The sequence below is a fragment of the Scyliorhinus torazame genome, chromosome 24, assembly GCF_047496885.1.
Source record: "Scyliorhinus torazame isolate Kashiwa2021f chromosome 24, sScyTor2.1, whole genome shotgun sequence".
NCBI lineage: Eukaryota > Metazoa > Chordata > Chondrichthyes > Carcharhiniformes > Scyliorhinidae > Scyliorhinus > Scyliorhinus torazame.
Genome location: NC_092730.1, coordinates 13,866,072 through 13,891,345, shown reverse-complemented (window position 1 = coordinate 13,891,345; position 25,274 = coordinate 13,866,072). Strand labels below are relative to the sequence as shown.

Sequence of the window (25,274 nt, the reverse complement as noted above, 5' to 3'; positions counted from 1 at the left end):
GGTGGGTTAGCTGTACAGCGGGGTTTTCTGCTGGGGGAGCTGATAGGAGGGGTTTTCTGCTGGGGGAGCTGATATAGAGGGGTTTTCTGCTGGGGGAAACTGGTTTAGAGGGGTTTCTGCTGGGGAGCTGGGTTTAGAGGGGGTTTCTGCTAGGGGAGCTGGGTTTAGAGGGGGTTTCTGCTAGCGGAGCTGGGTTTAGAGGGGGGTTTCTGCTAGGGGAGCTAGCATAGAGGGTTTTTTGCTGGAGTAGCTGGTATAGAGGGGTTTCTGCTGGGTTAGCTGGCATAGAGAGGGTTCTGGTGGGGGAGCTGGTATGGAGGGGGTTTCTGCTGGGGTTAGCTGATATAGAGAGGGTTTCTGGTGGGGGAGCTGGTCCAGAGGGGTTTTCTGCTGGGTTAGCTGTATAGAGAGGTTTCTGCTGTGTTAGCTGGCATAGAGGGGGTTTCTGCTGGGTTAGCTGGTATAGAGAGGTTTCTGCTGTGTTAGCTGGCATAGAGGGGGTTTTCTGCTGGGTTAGCTGTATAAAGGGGGTTTCTGCTGGTTAGCTGGTATAAAGGGGTTTCTGCTGGGGGAGCTGATATAAAGGGGGTGTCTTCTGGGTTAGCTGGTATAAAGGGGGTTTGTGCTGGGGGAGCTGGTATAAAGGAGGTTTCTGCTGGGTTAGCTGGTATAGAGGGGTTTTCTGCTGGGGAGCTGTATAGAGGGGTTTTCTGCTGGGGGAGCTGGTATAATGGGGGTTTCTGCTGGGTTAGCTGGTTTGGAGCGGTTTTCTGCTGGATTAGCTGGTATAGAGGGTGTTTCTTCAGGAGGAGCTGGATTAGAGGGGTTTCTGCTGGGGAGCTGGTATAGAGGGGTTGCGGTTGGGTTAGCTGGTATAGAGTGGGCTTTCTGCTGGGTGAGCTGGTACGGGAGGGCTTTCTGCTGGGTGAGATGGTATGGGGGCTTTGCTGGATGATATGGTATGGGGGCATTCTGCTGGGTGAGCTGGTATGGGGGATTTCTGTTGGGTGAGCTGGTATTGGGCTTTCTGCTGGGAGAGCTGGTATGAGATGTGTTTCTGCTGGATGAGCTGGTATTGTACTTTCTGCTGGGTGAGCTGGTGTGGTGAGCTTTCCGCTGGGTGAGCTGGTGTGGGGCTTTCTGCTGGATGAGCTGGTATGGGGCTTTCTGCTGGGTGAGCTGGTTACGAGATGTGTTTCTGCTGGGTGAGCTGGTATGGGGCTTCTGCTGGGTGAGCTGGTTACGAGATGTGTTTCTGCTGGGTGAGCTGGTATGGGGCTTTCTGCTGGGTGAGCTGGTTACGAGATGTGTTTCTGCTGGGTGAGCTGGTATTGGACTTTCTGCTGGAGAGCTGGTATGGGGCTTTCTGCTGGATGAGCTGGTATGGGGCTTTCTGCTGGGTGAGCTGGTTACGAGATGTGTTTCTGCTGGTGAGCTGGTATTGGACTTTCTGCTGGAGAGCTGGTATGGGCTTTCTGCTGGGTGAGCTGGTGTGGGGGTTTCTGCTGGGTGAGCTGGTGTGGGGGTTTCTGCTGGGTGAGCTGGTGTGGTGAGCGTTCTGCTGGATGCTGGCTTGAACACAGGCTCAGGGGCCGAGCAGCTAGGGGGGGGAGTGCTGAGTATTGGGTGTTGGGAAATGGAGCACGTTGCATACACCCGTGTAGGACACACACTCTTTCCCCCCCCCCCCCCCTCCCCCTCACGGGCTACTCCCGCACACTGTGTTCCGCTCCAAATTGTTGCTTCTTTCTTCTCTCTGATTAAGGGTGGGACATCAGTGCAGGTTTCCTGCGACCAACGGAGACGTTTGGAAAGAACGAGGCAGCAGTGAGGAAGCTCTGAGCCCGGGGCTCGCCCACTGCAGTGTGCGGCCAAGCTCCGAGCTTTGCTTTTCGCAGCTCGAACTGGGCAGAGGGAAGACACAGCCCCCGAGCCATCTTGACACAACAGCCTGGATTGGGAATGTGCTCACCAGGGACTGTAGCTGCCAGGAGGAGCGCACAGAAGGGCTCGGAGCGGTTCTTAAACTGAACCCACCTCAGTTTGCTGCATCCAGATATCAGAGTCTCCAGGCAAGACACCAGCCCTCTGTAAGTGTAACTTTCGCCTTGTTCCACATTCCAGCCCGTCTCACTCCTCTTACTTTCCATCTCTCCCCGTCTCCCTCTCTCTATTCCCCGTCTCCCTCTCTCGCTCCCCGTCTCCCCTCTCTCGCTCCCCGTCTCCCTCTCTCGCTCCCCGTCTCCCTCTCTCGCTCCCCGTCTCCCTCTCTCGCTCCCTGTCTCCCTCTCTCGCTCCCCGTCTCCCTCTCTCGCTCCCCGTCTCCCTCTCTCGCTCCCCGTCTCCCTCTCTCGCTCCCCGTCTCCCTCTCTCGCTCCCCGTCTCCCTCTCTCGCTCCCCGTCTCCCTCTCTCTCTCCCCGTCTCCCTCTCTCTCTCCCCGTCTCCTCTCTCTCTCCCCGTCTCCCTCTCTCTCTCCCCGTCTCCCTCTCTCGCTCCCCGTCTCCCTCTCTCTCTCCCCGTCTCCCTCTCTCTCTCCCCGTCTCCCTCTCTCTCTCCCCGTCTCCCTCTCTCCCCGTCTCCCTCTCTCTCTCCCCGTCTCCCTCTCTCCCCGTCTCCCTCTCTCCCCGTCTCCCTCTCTCCCCGTCTCCCTCTCTCTCTCCCCGTCTCCCTCTCTCCCCCGTCTCCCTCTCTCGCTCCCCGTCTCCCTCTCTCGCTCCCCGTCTCCCTCTCTCGCTCCCCGTCTCCCTCTCTCTCTCCCCGTCTCCCTCTCTCGCTCCCGTCTCCCTCTCTCGCTCCCCGTCTCCCTCTCTCGCTCCCCGTCTCCCTCTCTCGCTCCCCGTCTCCCTCTCTCGCTCCCCGTCTCCCCCTCTCGCTTCCCGTCTCCCTCTCTCTCTCCCAGTCTCCCTCTCTCTCTCCCCGTCTCCCTCTCTCTCTCCCGTCTCCCTCTCTCTCTCCCCGTCTCCCTCTCTCTCTCCCCGTCTCCCTCTCTCTCTCCCCGTCTCCCTCTCTCGCTCCCCCGTCTCCCTCTCTCGCTCCCCGTCTCCCTCTCTCTCTCCCCGTCTCCCTCTCTCTCTCCCCGTCTCCCTCTCTCTCTCCCCGTCTCCCTCTCTCTCTCCCCGTCTCCCTCTCTCGCTCCCCCGTCTCCCTCTCTCGCTCCCCGTCTCCCTCTCTCGCTCCCCGTCTCCCTCTCTCGCTCCCCGTCTCCCTCTCTCTCTCCCAGTCTCCCTCTCTCTCTCCCCGTCTCCCTCTCTCTCTCCCCGTCTCCCTCTCTCTCTCCCCGTCTCCCCTCTCTCGCTCCCCGTCTGCCTCTCTCTCTCCCCGTCTCCCTCTCTCTCTCCCCGTCTCCCTCTCTCTCTCCCCGTCTCCCTCTCTCGCTCCCCCGTCTCCCTCTCTCTCTCCCCGTCTCCCTCTCTCTCTCCCCGTCTCCCTCTCTCTCACCCCGTCTCCCTCTCCTCTCTCCCCGTCTCCCTCTCTCTCTCCCCGTCTCCCTCTCTCTCTCCCCGTCTCCCTCTCTCTCTCCCCGTCTCCCTCTCTCTCTCCCCGTCTCCCTCTCTCTCTCCCCGTCTCCCTCTCTCTCTCCCCGTCTCCCTCTCTCTCTCCCCGTCTCCCTCTCTCTCTCCCCCGTCTCCCCCTCTCTCTCCCCGTCTCCCTCTCTCTCTCCCCGTCTCCCTCTCTCTCTCCCCGTCTCCCTCTCTCTCTCCCCGTCTCCCTCTCTCTCTCCCCGTCTCCCTCTCTCTCTCCCCGTCTCCCTCTCTCTCTCCCCGTCTCCCTCTCTCTCTCCCCGTCTCCCTCTCTCTCTCCCCGTCTCCTCTCTCTCTCCCCGTCTCCCTCTCTCTCTCCCGTCTCCCTCTCTCTCTCCCCGTCTCCCTCTCTCTCTCCCCGTCTCCCTCTCTCTCTCCCCGTCTCCTCTCTCTCTCCCCGTCTCCTCTCTCTCTCCCCGTCTCCCTCTCTCTCTCCCGTCTCCCTCTCTCTCTCCCCGTCTCCCTCTCTCTCTCCCCGTCTCCCCTCTCTCCCCGTCTCCCTCTCTCCCCGTCTCCCTCTCTCCCCGTCTCCCTCTCTCCCCGTCTCCCTCTCTCCCCGTCTCCCTCTCTCCCCGTCTCCCTCTCTCCCCGTCTCCCTCTCTCCCCGTCTCCCTCTCTCCCCGTCTCCCTCTCTCCCCGTCTCCCTCTCTCCCCCGTCTCCCTCTCTCCCCGTCTCCCTCTCTCCCCGTCTCTCTCTCTCCCCGTCTCCTCTCTCCCCGTCTCCCTCTCTCCCCGTCTCCCTCTCTCTCTCCGTCTCCCTCTCTCTCTCCGTCTCCCTCTCTCTCTCCGTCTCCCTCTCTCTCTCCGTCTCCCTCTCTCTCTCCGTCTCCCTCTCTCTCTCCGTCTCCCTCTCTCTCTCCGTCTCCCTCTCTCTCTCCGTCTCCCTCTCTCTCTCCGTCTCCCTCTCTCTCTCCGTCTCCCTCTCTCTCTCCGTCTCCCTCTCTCTCTCCGTCTCCCTCTCTCTCTCCGTCTCCCTCTCTCTCTCCGTCTCCCTCTCTCTCTCTCTCTCTCCCCCCGCCACCCTCTCTCTCCCCCCGCCGCCCTCTCTCTCCCCCCGCCGCCCCTCTCTCTCCCCCCGTCTCCCTCTCTCTCTCCCCGTCTCCCTCTCTCTCTCCCCGTCTCCCTCTCTCCCCGTCTCCCTCTCTCCCCGTCTCCCTCTCTCCCGTCTCCCTCTCTCCCCGTCTCCCTCTCTCCCCGTCTCCCTCTCTCCCCGTCTCCCTCTCTCCCCGTCTCCCTCTCTCCCCGTCTCCCTCTCTCCCCGTCTCCCTCTCTCCCCGTCTCCCTCTCTCCCCGTCTCCCTCTCTCCCCGTCTCCCTCTCTCCCCGTCTCTCTCTCTCCCCGTCTCCCTCTCTCCCCGTCTCCCTCTCTCCCCGTCTCCCTCTCTCTCTCCGTCTCCCTCTCTCTCTCCGTCTCCCTCTCTCTCTCCGTCTCCCTCTCTCTCTCCGTCTCCCTCTCTCTCTCCGTCTCCCTCTCTCTCTCCGTCTCCCTCTCTCTCTCCGTCTCCCTCTCTCTCTCCGTCTCCCTCTCTCTCTCCGTCTCCCTCTCTCTCTCCGTCTCCCTCTCTCTCTCTCTCTCTCCCCCGCCACCCTCTCTCTCCCCCCGCCGCCCTCTCTCTCCCCCCGCCGCCCTCTCTCTCCCCCCGCCGCCCTCTCTCTCCCCCCGCCGCCCTCTCTCTCCCCCCGCCGCCCTCTCTCTCCCCCCGCCGCCCTCTCTCTCCCCCCGCCGCCCTCTCTCTCCCCCCGCCGCCCTCTCTCTCCCCCCGCCGCCCTCTCTCTCCCCCCCGCCGCCCTCTCTCTCCCCCCGCCGCCCTCTCTCTCCCCCCGCCGCCCTCTCTCTCCCCCCGCCGCCCTCTCTCTCCCCCCGCCGCCCTCTCTCTCCCCCCCGCCGCCCTCTCTCTCCCCCGCCGCCCTCTCTCTCCCCCCGCCGCCCTCTCTCTCCCCCCGCCGCCCTCTCTCTCCCCCCGCCGCCCTCACTCTCCCCCCGCCGCCCTCTCTCTCCCCCCGCCGCCCTCTCTCTCCCCCGCCGCCCTCTCTCTCCCCCGCCGCCCTCTCTCTCCCCCCGCCGCCCTCTCTCTCCCACCCGCCGCCCTCTCTCTCCCCCGCGCCCTCTCTCTCATCCGCCGCCCTCTCTCTCCCCCGCCGCCCTCTCTCTCCCCCCGCCGCCTCTCTCTCCCCCCGCCGCCTCTTCTCTCCCCCGCCGCCCTCTCTCTCCCCCGCCGCCCTCTCTCTCCCCCCGCCGCCCTCTCTCTCCCCCCGCCGCCCTCTCTCTCCCCCCGCCGCCTCTCTCTCCCCCCGCCGCCCTCTCTCTCCCCCCGCCGCCCTCTCTCTCCCCCCCGCCGCCCTCTCTCTCCCCCCGCCGCCCTCTCTCTCCCCCCGCCGCCCTCTCTCTCCCCCCGCCGCCCTCTCTCTCCCCCGCCGCCCTCTCTCTCCCCCCGCCGCCCTCTCTCTCCCCCCGCCGCCCTCTCTCTCCCCCCGCCGCCCTCTCTCTCCCCCCGCCGCCCTCTCTCTCCCCCCGCCGCCCTCTCTCTCCCCCCGCCGCCCTCTCTCTCCCCCCGCCGCCCTCTCTCTCCCCCCGCCGCCCTCTCTCTCCCCCCGCCGCCCTCTCTCTCCCCCCCGCCGCCCTCTCTCTCCCCCCGCCGCCCTCTCTCTCCCCCCGCCGCCCTCTCCCCCCCCCCGCCGCCCTCTCTCTCCCCCCGCCGCCCTCTCTCTCCCCCCGCCGCCCTCTCTCTCCCCCCGCCGCCCTCTCTCTCCCCCCGCCGCCCTCTCTCTCCCCCCGCCGCCCTCTCTCTCCCCCCGCCGCCCTCTCTCTCCCCCCGCCGCCCTCTCTCTCCCCCCGCCGCCCTCTCTCTCCCCCCGCCGCCCTCTCTCTCCCCCCGCCGCCCTCTCTCTCCCCCCCGCCGCCCTCTCTCTCTGCCTGTCTCCCCCTCTCTCTCACGCTCCGTCTCCCTCTCTCTCTCTCACGCTCCGTCTCCCTCTCTCTCTCTCACGCTCCGTCTCCCTCTCTCTCTCTCACGCTCCGTCTCCCTCTCTCTCTCACCGCTCCGTCTCCCTCTCTCTGTCTCCCCCGTCTCCCTCTCTCTCTCCCCGTCTCCCTCTCTCTCTCACGCTCCGTCTCCCTCTCTCTCTCCCCGCCTCACCACTCTCTCTCTCCCCGTCTCCTCTCTCTCTCTCCCCGTCTCCCTCTCTCTCTCTCCGTCTCCCCCTCTCTCTCACGCTCCGTCTCCCTCTCTCTCTCTCACGCTCCGTCTCCCTCTCTCTCTCACGCTCCGTCTCCCTCTCTCTCTCACGCTCCGTCTCCCTCTCTCTGTCTCCCCCGTCTCCCTCTCTCCCCGTCTCCCTCCCTCACTCTCTCCCCGTCTCCCTCACTCTCTCCCCGTCTCCCTCTCTCTCTCCCCGTCTCCCTCTCTCTCTCCCCGTCTCCCTCTCTCTCTCCCCGTCTCCCTCTCTCTCTCCCCGTCTCCCTCTCTCTCTCCCCGTCTCCTCTCTCTCTCTCTCTCTCTCTCTCCGTCTCCCTCTCTCTGTCACTCCATCTCCCTCTCTCTCCCTCCCCGTCTCCCTCTCTCTCTCCCCGTCTCCCCTCTCTCCCCGTCTCCTCTCTCTCCCCCGAGATATACTGAGAGGGCTGAGCGTAAAAAAGCTGATTGAATTTCTGATCTCCCTCTCCTGCAGGTGGGCGGGAGAGGGAGAGCGAGAGAGGGAGAAGGAGCGAGTGTGAAAATGAGCGAGTACGCGAATTGGATGCTGGACAATGCAGCCGAGCTGATGTTGAGGATGAGACGGACTCTACTGCAGACAGCCATCCTGGTCAGCATGATCCTACTGCTGCTGTGGATGTCCGTCTTCCTGTACGGGAGCTTCTATTACAGCTACATGCCGTCAGTCAGCTTCAGCACCCCAGTCCACTATAATTACAGGTAACTCCCCGACTTCCATTCCAGCCACACTCTGTCCGTCCGTCGCCACCCCCACCACCGCCCAGTTCCAGCGACTCTTTTGCCCCTCCCTCGCGCTTCCCCACCCCCCCCCCCTCTCCCCTGCGAGGGGCCTCCTCCCGCCCACTCCACCCTCACCCGACAAAGGCGCGGACCACCTAATGACATTTCTGCTCTCTCATTTGTCAGGACAGATTGCGACTCGGAGGACTTCCTCTGTTCCTATCCCACCGGAATGTCTCTCTACTCCGGAACGGACGGGAAAAGGTAAGGGCAGCGGCTGGGTCGGCAATCCGGAACCCCAGCAGGAAGTGGGTTTGGGCCAAATCTGCGGGAGTTGGGCAACTGCGTTTGGGAACTTTTTTCCCCAATTAGCCTTACTCCTGGATCACGTGTGGATGGGTGTCGACTTCCTGGCGTTCCCATCGCTGAATCCCCCAACATCCTGGGGTTACCATTGACCAGAAACTGAACTGGGCCCAGCCACATTAATACTGTGGCTACCAGAGCAGGTCAGAGGCTGGGAATCCTGCGGAGAGTAACTCACCTCCTGACTCCCCCCAAGCCTGTCCACCATCTACAAGGCACAAGTCAGGAGTGAGAGGGAATACTCTCCACTCGCCTGGATGAGCGCGGCTCCCAACGACACTCGAGAAGCTCGACGCCGTCCAGGACAAAGCAGCCCCGCTCGATCGACACGCTAACCGCAAACATTCGCTCCCTCCCCCCCCGCCCCCCCCCCCCGCCCCGACGCACAGCGGCAGCCGTGCGCACCGTCTACAAGACTCCCCGCAGCCACTCGCTCCTTCGACAGCACCTTCCAAACCCGCCACCCCGACCCTCTAGAAGGACGAGGGCAGCAGCGGACGCACGGGGAACACCACCGCCTGCGAGTCGTCGTCTCCCCCCCCCCCCCCGAGCCGCTCCCGACTCGGAAATAAATCGGCCGGTCCTTCACTGTGCTGGGGTCAAACTCCTGGGAACTCCCTCCCTAACAGCACGGTGGGTGTACCTACACCCCACGGGACTGCGGCGGGTTCAAGATGGCGGCCCGCCCACCGCCTCCGCGAGGGGCGATTCGGGATGGGAGCAACATCCGTTTCGCCTCACACTCTGCGGCGAAGCTAACCTGAATCAAACGACCCACTGGCCTCATTCGCTTTAGTCAATTGAGGAGACGTCCGATGTTATTTGCGTTACCGAAGGGACGAGACTGAAACAGGAGGTAACTGTTGCACAAGAGCGTCAAGAGTGGGCCCCTGAAGTCTGCACGCCATTGAGTAAGATAGTGGCAGATCTTCTAGCTAAACCCCTCTTACCCGCCTCTCGCACCAGGCCCCCTTCAGTGTCCTAACGTCTCCCAGTCTCGGCCCTGAGTGTACCTTCCCTGGTGACGGTAATGGAAAGGGGCAGAGGGGGAATCTGGACTCGGCCGATAGCAGCTCCAGTGGTCGGCGGCGAAGCGAGAGCTTTTCACTTTCCCCGTTGACCCTTCCCTTCCCGCTTTCCTTTTTTTGGGGCTCGTTTTCTTTTGCTCCAGGTGATGACGTACGGACAGCCCTACCGGATCTCCCTCCGCCTCCTCATGCCGGAATCTCCCATCAATCAGAATTTTGGGGATGTTCATGGTGCGGATGGCGTGCTACACCCAGGCGGGCCGCGAGATCTCCAGTGTCTCCAGATCGGTGAGTCTCGCCCTGCCTTCTGGCCCAGCTGTCAATCCGATTGTGGAACGCAGGAGCACAGAGGGGCTTGGAGACCTTGTTCACGATTCTCTGAAGGTTAATGTGCAGGTTCAGTCAGCAGTTAGGAAGGCAAATGCAATGTTAGCATTCACGTCGAGAGGGCTAGAATACAAGGCCAGGGATGTACTTCTGAGGCTGTATAAGGCTCTGGTCAGACCCCCATTTGGAGTATTGTGAGCAGTTTTGGGCCCTGTGTCTAAGGAAGGATGCGCTGGGGCCTTGGAAAGGGTCCAGAGGAGGTTCACAAGAATGATCCCTGGAATGAAGAGCTTGTTGTGTGAGGAACGGCTGAGGACTCTGGGTCTGTACTCGTTGAAGGTTAGAAGGATCAGGGTAGGGTAGCACAGTGGTTAGCACAGTTGCTTCCATGGCTCCAGGGTCCCAGGTTCGATTCCCGGGCTTGGGTCTCTGTCTGTGCGGAGTCTGCACGTTCTCCCCGTGTCTGCGTGGGTTTCCTCCGGGCGCTCCGGTTTCCTCTCTCAGTCCAAAGACGTGCAGGTTAGGTGATTGGCCATGATAAAATTGCCCTTCGTGTCCAAAAAGGTTAAGTGGGGGTTACGGGGATAGGGTGGACACGTGGCTTGAGTCGGGTGCCCTTTGTAAGGGCCGGTGCAGACTCGATGGGCCGAATGGCCTCCTTCTGCACCGTAAATTCTATGACCTATGATCTTTGAGGGGGTGGCGATCTTATTGAAACGTACAAGATACTGCGAGGCCTGGATAGAGTGGACGTGGAGAGGATGTTTCCACTTGTAGGAAAAACTAGAAGCAGAGGACACAATCTCAGACTAAAGGGACGATCCTTTAAAACAGAGATGAGGAGGAATTTCTCCAGCCAGAGGGTGCGGAATCTGTGGAACTCTTTGCCGCAGAAGGCTGTGGAGGCCAAATCACTGAGTGTCTTTAAGACCGAGATGGAGAGGTTCTTGATTAATAAGGGGATCGGGGGTTATGGGGAGAAGGCAGGAGAATGGGGATGAGAAAATATCAGCCATGATTGAATGGCGGAGCAGACTCGATGGGCCGAGTGGCCTCAGTCTGCTCCTGTGCCTTTTGTAGGTGAAAAATGAAATGAAATGAAAATCGCTTATTGTCACAAGTAGGCTTCAAATGCAGTTACTGTGAAAAGCCCCTCGTCGCCACATTCCGGCGCCTGTTCGGGGAGGCTGTTACGGGAATCGAACCGTGCTGCTGGCCTGACTTAGTCTGCTATCAAAGCCAGCGATTTAGCCCTGTGCTAAACAGCTGGGGCTAATGCTACTTAAATTGACGATTAGAACAAGCATCGACTGAGGGAAGGAAGGGGGAGCAATGGGCGTTTGCCCCCCCACGGGATGCCCGGAATACGGAATTTAGGAATTCTGGGGGGGAGCCGAGGAGAAGGGGAGGGGGGTGGGGGGGAGGGGGGGGGGGGGGTGGGGTGCTCTTGTTCCTTCTGATCAAACCGTTTCACGGCGCAGGTAGGGGGGGGGGGCGGACCTGTGTGGAGGTGGGCGGGAGGGGGGCGGGGGTGGTCCTGTACAGGTGGGCTGAGGAGGGTTACACGATTGACAGGTGGGGCTGAGGGAGGGTGGACACGATTGGGGGGGGGGGGGGGGGGGGGTGGGGGGTCTGCGCGGGCGCAAAGCAGGCCTGTGAGCGAGGGAGGTGTCTCTGGCATGAACCCCACCCGTGTAACCACTCAACGTGCTGTTTCTGACAGGCAATGTTACATTACAAATCGTGGCTGCTGCAGACCTTGGACACGCTGATCTACGCCCCGCTTTTCATCTCCGGATTGGTGGAGCAGACCCAGGTGGTGGAGATCGAGCTGTACTCGGACTATCAGGAAGACTCGGTAAGGAAGGGCGCGAGAGAGAGACACACACCAGTACTCCCCCCTCACTGAGTGCGCGCACCAGCCTTTGGATGGACATTACGGGCAGTCGGGAAGACGAGAACTTTACAACGCCCAATAAAGAATCTCCGTGCGGGGGCGGGGGGCCTTCTTATTTAAAAAAATAAATAAATTTAGAGTACCCAATTATTTTGTTTTCCAATTAAGGAGCAATTTAGCGCGGCCAATCCACCTAACCCTGCACATCTTTGGGTTGTGGGGGTGAAACCCTCGCAGACACGGGGAGAATGGGCCAACTCCACACGGACAGTGACCCGGGGCCGGGATTCGAACCCGGGTCCTCAGCGCAGTGAGGCAGCGGTGCTAGCCACTGTGTTATGGGCCAGGGTTTAGAGAACCCCAAAGTGTATCATGGGAGTTCCCCTGACCCACAACTTTTACTAGATTGTGGTCTGGGAGCACACGGCCCACTCTACAGGTGTGGGACAGCAGAAATGGAAAAGTATTCTTCAAAGCAAAACAATGTTTATTCTATGAACTCAAGTTAACCTTTTTAAAACAAACAGTGAACATCTCAGCAACCATCAATTCAAATACAACCCCCAAAGAATACACCACTACGTAATGCTTAATAACTTCCCAAACAACATCCAGAAGACAAAAGAAACACCTTTTAACAGAAGCACATCAGGTTTACATTCACTACTGAGAACATTTATAATTCTGAATTCACCAAATGATCAAGAGAGAGTCTTTTCATGGCAGAGAGCTCAACAGTACACCTGCTCTGTCTGGCTTCAGCTCCAACACTGAAAACGAAACTAAAACACATCCTGCAGCAAACAGCCTCAAACGAAAGTAAAAAGCTGACAGACAGCCCTGCTCCACAATGCTTTGAAGACATTGTGGACCTCCTCCGATAGCCTGAGCTCAGTCCTGTTTTTTCCTTCCCTCCGTCGATGCTTATTACACTCGTCAATTTAAGTAACATTTGCTCCAACCTACAGCTGTGTGGAAGGCCATGATCTGCTTCCTCCGCCACCCTATCAGGCAGCCCCTTCCAGATCACAATAACTCGCTGTGTTTAAAAAAACATTTACGTCCTCTTTCCCCGCCCTGGTCCTTTTCCCGATTCTCCTCAGTCTGTGTTCACCCTCCCGGCAACTGGGAAGCGCTTTCTCCTCGTTCTCCCCCCCCCCCCCCCCCCCCCCCCCCCGTGACTTTGAACGCCGCCTCGATTAGAACTTGCCCCTCAACCCAGCTCGGGCGCAGAAGACCCGTTAGCAGCTCCTCCAGAACTTTCCACCGCCGCCCAAGCGCTTTTTCCCAGCGCGGCCGCCATGGTCGTGTTGGAAAGACGGCGGCCATTTTGCACACGGCAGGGTCCCCCACACACACACCTGTGCGACGGGCACTGATGGAGGATTGGGTGGAGGGGAGGGGCTGAATCCGTGCCCCGCCCCCCCCCCCCCAGATTTCCGGCTGCATGATGGCGTCTGAAGCGTTGGGGTTGGGAGGGGGTGGGGGGTGGAATAGAAGGTCCTGACGGTGAAGGTTCTTCTCTCTGTCCAGTACACGCCGACGATGGGGGCGGTGATCGAGATCCAGACCAAACGCATCGAGGTCTATAAGGCGCAGCTGCAAATCCACGCCCACTTTACTGGAATAAGGTAAGGCCCCCGCTCCTGGCGTTGCTGTTTTTTACACTGGTTTGGTGACTGCAGGAAGGATGGGGGAGGGGGTGCGGTTAGCTCTGCTATTCGACTGGGTGGGGCAGCGCGGCTGGGCCCAAATCCCCCCCCCCACCACCCAGCCCACCGCATGGCAGTGATTTCTATTCCGTGATCCAGCGTTGGGACGTTCGCCGCTGGTTCGAAGCTTACTGCAGTCGGGCCCTCGGTGGGCGGCCCTCTTCTCCCCGCCCCCGCCCCCCCCCCCCCCGCTCGTGGCCCGGGCTGGGAGATTGAGTCCCCTCTCCAGGGACCTGCGCAGAAAGATCTAGGCCGCCTCTGGGTGATAGCGCTGAGGGAGGGCTGCACTGTCGGAGGAGGAGGTGCTCTCTGGGTGAGATGTGAGTCTGAGATCTCCGTCTTCGTTCTTGGGTTGGTGTGGAAGATCATAGATCATAGAATTTACAGTGCAGAAGGAGGCCATTCAGCCCATCGAGTCTGCACCGGCTATTGGAAAGAGCACCCCACCCAAGCCCACACCGCCACGCTATTCCCATAACCCAGTAACCCCACCCAACACTATTTTGGACACTAAGGACAATTTATCATGGCTAATCCACCTAACCTGCACATCTTTGGACTGTGGGAGGAAACCGGAGCACCCGGAGGAAACCCACGCAGACACGGGGAGAACGTGCAGACTCTGCACAGACAGCGACCCAAGCCGGGAATCGAACCTGGGACCCTGGCGCTGTGAAGCAATTGTGCTAACCACAATGCTACCGTGCTGCCCCAAATGAAAGTGGAGAATGTGGGCATCGATCCCACTACCTCTCACATGCTAAGCAGGTGCTCTACCATTTGAGCTCATTCCCCCAATCTGCTGGGGATCCCACGGCTGTATTGCAGGGGGGAGGTTGGGGGAAGAGTTCTCCCCAGTGTCCTGGGCCCCAACCAACAACACACAAACTAATGATCTGGCTCATAATCACACTGAAGTTGATAGGACCTTTCCTACGTTACAACAGTGTCTAAAACTAGTTCGACTCACTCCGCGTGTTATCATCTGAAGGCGCTGGGCACTGCAAAGGCTTTGGGCCCTGACAATATCCCGCAATAGTACTGAAGACGTGTGCTCCAGGACTTGCCACACCCCTAGCCAAGCTGTTCCAGTCCAGCTACAACACTGGCATCTACCCGGCAATGTGGAAAATCACCCAGGTGTGACCGGTGCACAAGAAGCAGGACAAATCCAACCCAGCCAATTAACTCCCTATCAGTCTGCTCTCCATCATCAGCAAAGTGATGGAAAGAGTCGCCAACAGAGCTATCAAGCGGCACTTACTCAGCAATAACCTGCTCCCGGACGCTCAGTTTGGGTTCTGCCCAGGTTCACTCAGCTCCTGACCCCATCACAGCCTTGGTTCAAACATGGACAAAAGAGCTGAATGCCAGAGGTGAGGCGAGAGTGACTGCCCTCGACATCGAGGCAGCGTTTGACCGAGTGTGTCATCACGGAGCCCGAGCTACACTGGAGTCAGTGGGAATCAGGGGGGAAACTCTCCGCTGGTTGGAGTCAGACCCGGCACAAAGGAAGATGGTTGTGGTGGTTGGAGGTCAATCATCTCAGCTCCAGGACGTCCCTGCAGGAGTTCCTCAGGGTCGTGTCCTCGGCCCAACCATCTTCAGCTGCTTCATCAATGACCTTCCCTCCATCACAAGGTCAGAAGTGGGGATGTTTGCGGACGACTGCACCATGTTCAGCACCACTCGCGACTCCTCAGATACTGAATCAGTCCCTGTCCCAATGCAGCAAGACCTGGACAATCTCCAGGCTCGGGGCTGACAAGTGGCAAGTTACAGTCGCGCCCGGCAATGCCCATCTCCTACAAGACAGGATCTAACCGTCGCCCCTTGACATTCAATGGCATTACCATCGCCGAATCCCCCACAATCAACATCCTGGGGGGGTCACCATTGATCAGAAACTGAACTGGACCCAGCCATATTGTAGCCATCTGGGATGGCCACTTCTCGAATACAAAATGGACGCTCGCAAAGAGTATAGGGAAGTGTGGACAATGCCAGAAAACAAGCAGGCACAGAGCCTGAATGGATATTTGGGAAACGGCTCCCAGACGGAATTGAAACTATGGGTCGATTAGCATATTGATGGCCCATCTCCGGGAAACAAAGGAATGACACTCAGGTCACCGATACTATTGCAGGCATCCCGGCGCCAGTTCCCCAACCGAAAAGCACAAACAAAGCAAGGCCAACGGCCACCTGAGACACGCCCCGCCATCAGGGCACCCACCCCTTTATCGGTCAAGATCGATAACAGTGATCGAGAAGCGGCCCAATTAATTGGGGCCAAGTTTAAGGCCCACCTAAAAGCGCGCGAAGCCCTCCAAGGATAAGAAGGAACCCCCAGGAGAGATTCACTCTCTTGGACTTGGCTCTCAAAGCACAGAGACCCATCCACCAGCATCACCAGAAGTTCAAGGTTCAAGGTCAACGCTCGCTACCAGACGGACGACCTTCACTGTTCTCCTGTTCCTCTTCGAACCCAACAGCCTCAGATCCGAACAACGGCCATTGTTCCTCTGACTAAGTGGGCACCCGAAGTTAAGTACAGGCGTTAGCGTTAGAGATAGTTTAGTTTGTAGTACTTTGTGCATGAGTAGATCTTACTGTGTGTGTGTAAATAAACAGTACTGACTTTGAACTAACTAACTGGTGTATTGGCTCTTTGATCAGTATTCGGGTTTGAACCTTGCGGTGGTATCGAGAGATACCTGGCGACTCTAAAGTAAACATAGTTAGGATTAAGGAAGGCGACCATATTGACCGCCATATTTATAACCAGATAAACAGAGCAACCATATAAACACTGCGGCTACCAGGGCAGGTCAGAGGCTGGGAATCCTGCGGAGAGTAACTCACCTCCTGACTCCCCCCAAAGCCTGTCCACCATCTACAAGGCACAAGTCAGGAGTGTGAGGGAATACTCTCCACTCGCCTGGATGAGCGCGGCTCCCAACAACACTCGAGAAGCTCGACGCCGTCCAGGACAAAGCAGCCCCGCTCGATCGACACGCTAACCGCAAACATTCGCTCCCTCCACCCCCGACGCACAGCGGCAGCCGTGTGCACCGTCTACAAGACGCCCCGCAGCCACTCGCTCCTTCGACAGCACCTTCCAAACCCGCCACCTCCACCGTCTAGAAGGACGAGGGCAGCAGCAGACGCACGGGGAACGCCACCGCCTGCGAGTCCCCCCCTCCGAGGCACTCGCCATCCCGACTCGGAAATATATCGGACGTTCCTTCACTGTGGCTGGGGTCAAAATCCTGGGAACTCCCTCCCTAACAGCACGGTGGGTGTACCTACACCACACGGGACTGCGGCAGGTTCAACATGGCGGCTCACCCACCACCTTCTCGAGGGGCAATTAGGGGTGGGGAATAAATGCTGGGCCCGGCCCAGCGGCGGCCTCATCCTGGGAATGAATCCAAAGTAAATGAAGATACAATTCCCAACGGCAGTACAGGAAAGGGACCTATAAATGTGTTGAAGTTATTAAACGTGGTGGGGGAGAGCTGTATGGACAGGGATATAGAGTGAGGGAGTGAGGGACGCCACAGGGGTATAGAGTGAGGGAGTGAGGGACGCCACAGGGGTATAGAGTGAGGGAGTGAGGGACGCCACAGGGGTATAGAGGTGAGGGACGCCACAGGGGTATAGAGTGAGGGAGTGAGGGACGCCACAGGGGTATAGAGTGAGGGAGTGAGGGACGCCACAGGGGTATAGAGTGAGGGACGCCACAGGGGTATAGAGTGAGGGACGCCACAGGGATATAGAGTGAGGGAGTGAGGGACGCCACAGGGGTATAGAGTGAGGGAGTGAGGGCCGCCACAGGGGTATAGAGTGAGGGAGTGAGGGACGCCACAGGGGTATAGAGTGAGGGACGCCACAGGGGTATAGAGTGAGGGAGTGAGGGACGCCACAGGGGTATAGAGTGAGGGAGTGAGGGACGCCACAGGGGTATAGAGTGAGGGAGTGAGGGACGCCACAGGGGTATAGAGTGAGGGCCGCCACAGGGGTATAGAGTGAGGGAGTGAGGGCCACCACAGGGGTATAGAGTGAGGGCCGCCACAGGGGTATAGAGTGAGGGAGTGAGGGACGCCACAGGGGTATAGAGTGAGGGAGTGAGGGCCACCACAGGGGTATAGAGTGAGGGACGCCACAGGGGTATAGAGGGAGGGAGTGAGGGCCGTCACAGGGGTATAGAGTGAGGGACGCCACAGGGGTATAGAGTGAGGGAGTGAGGGACGCCACAGGGGTATAGAGTGAGGGAGTGAGGGCCGCCACAGGGGTATAGAGTGAGGGAGTGAGGGACGCCACAGGGGTATAGAGTGAGGGAGTGAGGGCCACCACAGGGGTATAGAGTGAGGGACGCCACAGGGGTATAGAGGGAGGGAGTGAGGGCCGTCACAGGGGTATAGAGTGAGGGACGCCACAGGGGTATAGAGGGAGGGAGTGAGGGCCGTCACAGGGGTATAGAGTGAGGGAGTGAGGGCCACCACGGGTATAGAGTGAGGGAGTGAGGGCCACCACAGGGGTATAGAGTGAGGGAGTGAGGGACGCCACAGGGATGTAGAGTGAGGGAGTGAGGGCCACCACGGGTATAGAGTGAGGGAGTGAGGGCCGTCACAGGGGTATAGAGTGAGGGAGTGAGGGACGCCACAGGGGTATAGAGTGAGGGAGTGAGGGGCGCCACAGGGGTATAGAGTGAGGGACGCCACAGGGGTATAGAGTGAGGGACGGCACAGGGGTATAGAGTGAGGGAGTGAGGGACGCCACAGGGGTATAGAGTGAGGGAGTGAGGGACGCCTCAGGGGTATAGAGTGAGGGAGTGAGGGACGCCACAGGGATGTAGAGTGAGGGACGCCACAGGGGTATAGAGTGAGGGACGCCACAGGGGTATAGAGTGAGGGACGCCACAGGGGTATAGAGGGAGGGAGTGAGGGACACCACAGGGGTATAGAGTGAGGGAGTGAGGGACGCCACAGGGGTATAGAGTGAGGGAGTGAGGGACGCCACAGGGATGTAGAGTGAGGGAGTGAGGGACGCCACAGGGGGATGGAGTGAGGGCCACCACGGGGGTATAGAGGGAGGGAGTGAGGGACGCCACAGGGGTATAGAGTGAGGGAGTGAGGGACGCCACAGGGGTATAGAGTGAGGGAGTGAGGGACGCCACAGGGGTATAGAGTGAGGGACGGCACAGGGGTATAGAGTGAGGGAGTGAGGGACGCCACAGGGGTATAGAGTGAGGGACGGCACAGGGGTATAGAGTGAGGGAGTGAGGGACGCCTCAGGGGTATAGAGTGAGGGACGCCACGGGGTATAGAGTGAGGGACGCCACAGGGGTATAGAGTGAGGGAGTGAGGGACGCCACAGGGGTATAGAGTGAGGGAGTGAGGGACGCCACAGGGATGTAGAGTGAGGGAGTGAGGGCCACCACAGGGGGATGGAGTGAGGGACGCCACAGGGGTATAGAGTGAGGGAGTGAGGGCCACCACAGGGGTATAGAGTGAGGGACGCCACAGGGGTATAGAGTGAGGGCCACCACGGGTATAGAGTGAGGGAGTGAGGGCCGCCACAGGGGTATAGAGGGAGGGAGTGAGGGACGCCACAGGGGTATAGAGTGAGGGAGTGAGGGACGCCACAGGGGTATAGAGTGAGGGAGTGAGGGACGCCACAGGGGTATAGAGTGAGGGACGACACAGGGGTATAGAGTGAGGGAGTGAGGGACGCCACAGGGGTATAGAGTGAGGGAGTGAGGGACGCCTCAGGGGTATAGAGTGAGGGACGCCACAGGGGTATAGAGTGAGGGAGTGAGGGACGCCACAGGGGTATAGAGTGAGGGACGCCACAGGGGCAGAGAGTGAGGGACGCCACAGGGGTATAGAGTGAGGGAGTGAGGGACGCCACAGGGGTATAGAGGTGAAGGAGTGAGGGCCGTCACAGGGGTATAGAGTGAGGGAGTGATGGACGCCACAGGGGTATAGAGGGAATGAGTGAGGGACGCCACAGGGGTATAGAGTGAGGGACGCCACAGGGGTATAGAGTGAGGGAGTGAGGGACGCCACAGGGGTATAGAGTGAGTTAGTGAGGGACGCCACACGGGTATAGAGTGAGGGAGTGAGGGACGCCACAGGGGTATGGAGTGAGGGCCGCCACAGGGGTATAGAGTGAGGGACGCCACAGGGGTATAGAGTGAGGGAGTGAGGGCCGTCACAGGGGTATAGAGTGAGGGAGTGAGGGACGCCACAGTGGTATAGAGTGAGGGAGTGAGGGCCGTCACAGGGGTATAGAGTGAGGGAGTGAGGGACGCCACAGGGGTATAGAGTGAGGGAGTGAGGGCCGCCACAGGGGTATAGAGTGAGGGAGTGAGGAACGCCACAGGGGTATAGAGTGAGGGCCGCCACAGGGGTATAGAGTGAGGGACGCCACAGGGGTATAGAGTGAGGGAGTGAGGGACGCCACAGGGGTATAGAGTGAGGGAGTGAGGGCCGCCACAGGGGTATAGAGTGAGGGAGTGAGGAACGCCACAGGGGTATAGAGTGAGGGAGTGAGGGACGCCACAGGGGTATAGGGTGAGGGAGTGAGGGACGCCACAGGGGTATAGAGTGAGGGAGTGAGGGACTGAGGGCCGCCACAGGGGTATAAAGGGAGGGAGTGAGGGACGCGACAGGGGTATAGAGTGAGGGAGTGAGGGCCGCCACAGGGGTATAGAGTGAGGGCCGCCACAGGGGTATAGAGTGAGGGAGTGAGGGACGCCACAGGGGTATAGAGTGAGGGAGTGAGGGCCGTCACAGGGGTATAGAGTGAGGGACGCCACAGGGGTATAGAGGGAGGGACGCCACAGGGGTAGAGAGTGAGGGAGTGAGGGCCGCCACAGGGGTATAGAGTGAGGGAGTGAGGGCCGTCACAGGGGTATAGAGTGAGGGAGTGAGGGAAGCCACAGGGGTATAGAGTGAGGGAGTGAGGGACGCCACAGGGGTATAGAGGGAGGGAGTGAGGGACGCCACAGGGGTATAGAGTGAGGGAGTGAGGGACGCCACAGGGGTATAGAGTGAGGGACGCCACAGGGGTATAGAGTGAGGGAGTGAGGGACACCACAGGGGTATAGAGGGAGGGTGTGAGGGACGCCACAGGGGTATAGAGTGAGGGAGTGAGGGACGCCACGGGGGTAAAGAGTGAGGGAGTGAGGGACGCCACAGGGGGAGAGAGTGAGGGATGCCACAGGGGTATAGAGTGAGGGAGGGAGGGACGCCACAGGGGTATCGAGTGAGGGACGCCACGGTTATGGAGTGAGGGAGTGAGGGACGCCACAGGGGTATAGAGTGAGGGAGTGAGGGACGCCACAGGGGTATCGAGTGAGGGAGTGAGGGACGCCACAGGGGTATAGAGTGAGGGACGCCACAGGGGTATAGAGTGAGGGAGTGAGGGACGCCACAGGGGTATAGAGTGAGGGAGTGAGGGACGCCACAGGGGTATAGAGCGAGGGAGTGAGGGCCGCCACAGGGGTATAGAGTGAGGGAGTGAGGGACGCCACAGGGGTATAGAGTGAGGGAGTGAGGGACGCCACAGGGGTATAGAGTGAGGGAGTGAGGGCCGCCACGGGTATAGAGTGAGGGAGTGAGGGACGCCACAGGGGTATAGAGTGAGGGAGTGAGGGCCGCCACAGGGGTATAGAGTGAGGGACGCCACAGGGGTATAGAGTGAGGGAGTGAGGGACGCCACAGGGGTATAGAGTGAGGGCCGCCACAGGGGTATAGAGTGAGGGAGTGAGGGCCGTCACAGGGGTATAGAGTGAGGGAGTGAGGGTCGCCACAGGGGTATAGAGTGAGGGAGTGAGGGACGCGACAGGGGTATAGAGTGAGGGCCGCCACGGGGGTATAGAGTGAGGGAGTGAGGGACGCCACAGGGGTTTAGAGTGAGGGACGCCACAGGGGTATAGAGTGAGGGACGCCACAGGGGTATAGAGTGAGGGAGTGAGGGCCGCCACGGGTATAGAGTGAGGGAGTGAGGGACACCACAGGGGTATAGAGTGAGGGAGTGAGGGACGCCACAGGGGTATAGAGTGAGGGACGCCACAGGGGTATAGAGTGAGGGAGTGAGGGACACCACAGGGGTAAAGAGTGAGGGAGTGAGGGACGCCAAAGGGGTATAGAGTGAGGGACTGAGGGCCGCCACAGGGGTATAGAGTGAGGGCCGCCACAGGGGTATAGAGTGAGGGACGCCACAGGGGTATAGAGTGAGGGACGCCACAGGGGTATAGAGTGAGGGAGTGAGGGACGTCACAGAGGTATAGAGTGAGGGAGTGAGGGACGCCACAGGGGTATAGAGTGAGGGACGCCACAGGGGTACAGAGAGAGGGACGCCACAGGGGTATAGAGTGAGGGACGCCACAGGGGTATAGAGTGAGGGCCGCCACAGGGGTATAGAGTGAGGGAGTGAGGGCCGCCACGGGTATAGAGTGAGGGAGTGAGGGACACCACAGGGGTATAGAGTGAGGGAGTGAGGGACGCCACAGGGGTATAGAGTGAGGGACGCCACAGGGGTATAGAGTGAGGGAGTGAGGGCCGCCACAGGGGTATAGAGTGAGGGACGCCACAGGGGTATAGAGCGAGGGAGTGAGGGACACCACAGGGGTAAAGAGTGAGGGAGTGAGGGACGCCAAAGGGGTATAGAGTGAGGGACTGAGGCCCGCCACAGGGGTATAGAGTGAGGGACGCCACAGGGGTATAGAGTGAGGGAGTGAGGGACGTCACAGGGGTATAGAGTGAGGGAGTGAGGGACGCCACAGGGGTATAGAGTGAGGGACGCCACAGGGGTACAGAGTGAGGGAGAGAGGGACGCCACAGGGGTATAGAGTGAGGGACGCCACAGGGGTATAGAGTGAGGGCCGCCACAGGGGTATAGAGTGAGGGAGTGAGGGCCGTCACAGGGGTATAGTGAGAGAGTGAGGGCCGCCACAGGGGTATAGAGTGAGGGAGTGAGGGACGCCACAGGGGTATAGAGTGAGGGAGTGAGGGACGCCACAGGGGTATAGAGTGAGGGACGCCACAGGGGCATAGGGTGAGGGAGTGAGGGACGCCACAGGGGTATAGAGTGAGGGAGTGAGGGCCGCCACAGGGGTATAGAGGGAGGGAGTGAGGGATGCCACAGGGGTATAGAGTGAGGGACGCCACAGGGGTATAGAGTGAGGGAGTGAGGGACGCCACAGGGGTATAGAGTGAGGGATGCCACAGGGGTATAGAGTGAGGGACGCCACAGGGGGATGGAGTGAGGGACGCCACAGGGGTATAGAGGGAGGGAGTGAGGGACGCCACAGGGGTATAGAGTGAGGGAGTGAGGGACGCCACAGGGGTATAGAGTGAGGGGCGCCACAGGGGTATAGAGTGAGGGAGTGAGGGACGCCACAGGGGTATAGAGGGAGGGAGTGAGGGACGCCACAGGGGTATGGAGTGAGGGAGTGAGGGCCGTCACAGGGGTATAGAGTGAGGGAGTGAGGGACGCCACAGGGGTATAGAGTGAGGGAGTGAGGGACGCCACAGGGGTACAGAGTGAGGGAGAGAGGGACGCCACAGGGGTATAGAGTGAGGGACGCCACAGGGGTATAGAGTGAGGGCCGCCACAGGGGTATAGAGTGAGGGAGTGAGGGCCGCCACAGGGGTATAGTGAGAGAGTGAGGGACGCCACAGGGGTATAGAGTGAGGGAGTGAGGGCCGCCACAGGGGTACAGAGTGAGGGAGTGAGGGACGCCACAGGGGTATAGAGTGAGGGAGTGAGGGCCGCCACAGGGGTATAGAGTGAGGGAGTGAGGGACGCCACAGGGGTATAGGGTGAGGGAGTGAGGGACGCCACAGGGGTATAGAGTGAGGGAGTGAGGGCCGCCACAGGGGTATAGAGGGAGGGAGTGAGGGATGCCACAGGGGTATAGAGTGAGGGACGCCACAGGGGTATAGAGTGAGGGAGTGAGGGACGCCACAGGGGTATGGAGTGAGGGAGTGAGGGACGCCACAGGGGTATAGAGTGAGGGAGTGAGGGACGCCACAGGGGTATAGAGTGAGGGAGTGAGGGATGCCACAGGGGTATAGAGTGAGGGACGCCACAGGGTGATGGAGTGAGGGAGTGAGGGACGCCACAGGGGTATAGAGGGAGGGAGTGAGGGACGCCACAGGGGTATAGAGTGAGGGAGTGAGGGACGCCACAGGGGTATAGAGGGAGGGAGTGAGGGACGCCACAGGGGTATAGAGTGAGGGAGTGAGGGACGCCACAGGGGTATAGAGTGAGGGAGTGAGGGACGCCACAGGGGTATAGAGTGAGGGACGCCACAGGGGTATAGAGTGAGGGACGACACGGGGGTATAGAGTGAGGGAGTGAGGGACGCCACAGGGGTATAGAGTGAGGGAGTGAGGGACGCCTCAGGGGTATAGAGTGAGGGACGCCACAGGGGTATAGAGTGAGGGAGTGAGGGACGCCACAGGGGTATAGAGTGAGGGACGCCACAGGGGTATAGAGTGAGGGAGTGAGGGCCGCCACACGGATGTAGAGTGAGGGAGTGAGGGACGCCACGGGGGTATAGAGTGAGGGACGCCACAGGGGTATTGAGTGAGGGAGTGAGGGACGCCACAGGGGTATAGAGTGAGGGAGTGAGGGACGTCACAGGGGTATTGAGTGAGGGAGTGAGGGCCGCCACAGGGGTATAGAGTGAGGGAGTGAGGGACGCCACAGCGGTATAGAGTGAGGGAGTGAGGGACGCCACAGGGATGTAGAGTGAGGGAGTGAGGGCCACCACAGGGGGATGGAGTGAGGGACGCCACAGGGGTATAGAGGGAGGGAGTGAGGGACGCCACAGGGGTATAGAGTGAGGGAGTGAGGGACGCCACAGGGGTATAGAGTGAGGGACGACACAGGGGTATAGAGTGAGGGAGTGAGGGCCGCCACAGGGGTATGGAGTGAGGGACGCCACAGGGGTATAGAGGTGAGGGAGTGAGGGACGCCACAGGGCTATAGAGGTGAGGGAGTGAGGGCCGTCACAGGGGTATAGAGTGAGGGACTGAGGGACGCCACAGGGGTATAGAGTGAGGGAGTGAGCGACGCCACAGGGGTATCGAGTGAGGGAGTGAGGGACGCCACAGGGGTATAGAGTGAGGGAGTGAGGGACGCCACAGGGGTATAGAGTGAGGGACTGAGGGACGCCACAGGGGTATAGAGTGAGGGACGCCACAGGGGTATGGAGTGAGGGACGCCACAGGGGTAGGGAGTGAGGGACGCCACAGGGGTGTAGAGGGAGGGAGTGAGGGCCGTCACGGGTATAGAGTGAGGGAGTGAGGGACGCCACAGGGGTATAGAGTGAGGGAGTGAGGGACGCCACAGGGGTATAGAGGGAGGGAGTGAGGGCCGTCACAGGGGTATAGAGTGAGGGACGCCACAGGGGTATAGAGTGAGGAACGCCACAGGGGTATAGAGTGAGGGCCGTCACAGGGGTATAGAGTGAGGGAGTGAGGGACGCCACAGGGGTATAGAGTGAGGGAGTGAGGAACGCCACAGGGGTATAGAGTGAGGGAGTGAGGGACGCCACAGGGGTATAGAGTGAGGGAGTGAGGAACGCCACAGGGGTATAGAGTGAGGGACGCCACAGTGGTATAGAGTGAGGGAGTGAGGGACGCCACAGGGGTATCGAGTGAGGGAGTGAGGGCCGCCACAGGGGTATAGAGTGAGGGAGTGAGGGACGCCACAGGGGTATGGAGTGAGGGACGCCACAGGGGTATAGAGTGAGGGAGTGAGGGCCGCCACAGGGGTATAGAGTGAGGGAGTGAGGGACGCCACAGGGGTAAAGGGTGAGGGAGTGAGGGCCGTCACAGGGGTACAGAGTGAGGGAGAGAGGGACGCCACAGGGGTATAGAGTGAGGGAGTGAGGGCTGTCACAGGGGTATAGAGTGAGGGAGTGAGGGACGCCACAGGGGTATAGAGTGAGGGACGCCACAGGGGTATAGAGTGAGGGACGCCACAGGGGTATAGAGTGAGGGAGTGAGGGACACCACAGGGGTATAGAGTGAGGGCCGCCACAGGGGTATAGAGTGAGGGTGTGAGGGACGCCACTGGGGTCAAGAGTGAGGGAGTGAGGGACGCCACAGGGGTATAGAGTGAGGGCCGCCACAGGGGTATAGAGTGTGGGACGCCACAGGGGTATAGAGTGAGGGAGTGAGGGACACCACAGGGGTATAGAGTGAGGGATGCCACAGGGGTATAGAGTGAGGGAGAGGGGGACGCCACGGGGGTAAAGAGTGAGGGAGTGTGGGACGCCACGGGGGTATAGAGTGAGGGACGCCACAGGGGTATAGAGTGAGGGAGTGAGGGACGCCACAGGGGTATAGAGTGAGGGAGTGAGGGCCGCCACAGGGGTATAGAGTGAGGGAGGCCACAGGGGTATAGAGTGAGGGAGTGAGGGACGCCACAGGGGCATAGAGTGAGGGAGTGAGGGCCGCCAC

General features: G+C 60.3%; 1 pseudogene; it reads left to right on the top strand.

Annotated features, from left to right (window-relative positions):
* The first annotated feature begins 1,720 nt into the window (after positions 1-1,720).
* The window catches only part of LOC140400197 (seipin-like), a 51,209-nt pseudogene continuing 27,655 nt past the window's right edge, over positions 1,721-25,274 (top strand).